Below are 1,978 nucleotides of genomic sequence, written 5' to 3'. Positions count from 1 at the left end.
TCTGACACTACTACTCCTACAGAGGAGAGGAGATGCTAGGCTAAGTTAGCCATGACTAATACAGAGGAGAGGAGACGCTAGGCTAGGTTAATGACTCCTACAGACGAAAGGAGAGAGATACTAGGCTAGGTTAGCCATGACTTATACAGAGGAGAGGAGATGCTAGGCTAAGGTAGCCATGACTAATACAGAGGAGAGGAGACGCTAGGCTAGGTTAATGACTCCTACAGACGAAAGGAGAGAGATACTAGGCTAGGCTAGCCATGACTAATACAGAGGAGAGGAGATGCTAGGCTAGGTCTGACACTACTACAGAGGAGAGGAGACGCCAGGCTAGGTCTGACACTACTACAGAGGAGAGGAGACGCCAGGCTAGGTCTGACACTACTACAGAGGAGAGGGGACGCTAGGCTAGGTTAGCCATATGCTACAACATAACCCTGATGCTGCTGCTACTCTGTCTGTTGTTTACAATAGTTCTGCACCTGTGCATAACGTATTGCTTGATATATTATGAATGGCTATTGGTAGTATTTTTCACACTCCAGGTACACACAACTTAAAATGATACTTGGGGATTTTGGCACTGGGGCATCTACTGCCCCATAGTCCGATGAACTCATGGATACAATTTTTATATCTCTCTGTCCAGTATGAAGGAAGTTAGAGGTAGTTTTGTGAGCCAATGCTAACTAGCGTTAGCACAATGACTAAGTATTTGGGTAAAACCCCGAAAGTATTGTTTTAATGTGTCATAAAACATTATTGATAATGAGAGGCCACACACACACACACACACACACACACACACACACACACACACACACACACACACACACACACACACACACACACACACACACACACACACACACACACACACACACAGCAGTATGGAAGAAGAGGGAAATAAATGAAGACACAGTAGACCTCTTCAGCCTCCCTGTCACTAGAAGAGCATCTTGAGAGGACTAGGAAAGAGGAAAACACTTCTAGTTATTAGAATCATCACTATTATTGGTTTAATATTGCTGTTTTGAAGTGGGGGGGGGGGGGGATAATACAATATACACATGGAGCATATTAATGGATCACATCAAGACAACAATCTTTCAGAGACAATAATATAGACAAGAACTCACTCTGAGAGACCTGGAGTCTCTGTATGTTGTAAAAGTGTCATTATCTGCATGTAAGGATAAGGTCTGCTGATATTTACATGAGTAGTACTTTGCCACAACACTCATTGGATGACAAAGGAAAGGCTTGTCTGTCATTGGCTGAAGAGTGGGCAGCGTTTGGCAGAGATTGGACAATAGACATTCCAAGCAGGAAGGAACCCCAGGGATAGAGGTTCCGCTGAACAACAATGTCTAAAAGGGTGTGTCCCATATAACACCATATTCCCTATATAGTGCACTACTTTTGACCGGGGACCATAGGACTCTGGCAAAAAGTAGTGCACTACATAGGGAATAGGACGAAACCAAAGCCTCCATGTCAAAAGACAGGATCATCATAACAATACATATATGAAGTATAAAATGAAAAAGTAATTATTAATAAAATATAATTTTTGATGGACAGCTATTTCTATGTACCTTATCCCCACTATAATAATCTGCAGTCCTCCGATTTCCTCCGTTCCCTTTCTTCTGCTTTATAGAATTCATCCCCAGACACACATTTTAACTCTATAACACATTTGTTTCATCCTCCTAACAAAGCTTGGTATCTGTGTGAATTTCATGACATTGGCTTGGAGATGGCTATTGGTATGGTCACAATAGCTGTGGCCCACCTGTTGAATAGAGATACAGCAGTCTGTTATTGAACAGTCAGGGGCCACGGGCCACTGATCAGTAATCCAGTCCAGGCAATGTAATGATGCTGTTAGATGATAAAACAGCATTCATTTAAAGGTAGAGTGAGAAGTCTATGTATTGTAGAAGGATGCAGGTGTTTCCTCTCTCTCTCT

The sequence above is a fragment of the Oncorhynchus clarkii genome, unplaced genomic scaffold (genome assembly GCF_045791955.1).
Source record: "Oncorhynchus clarkii lewisi isolate Uvic-CL-2024 unplaced genomic scaffold, UVic_Ocla_1.0 unplaced_contig_13450_pilon_pilon, whole genome shotgun sequence".
In the NCBI taxonomy this organism is placed as follows: domain Eukaryota; kingdom Metazoa; phylum Chordata; class Actinopteri; order Salmoniformes; family Salmonidae; genus Oncorhynchus; species Oncorhynchus clarkii.
Note: the sequence above shows the minus strand (reverse complement) of the source record.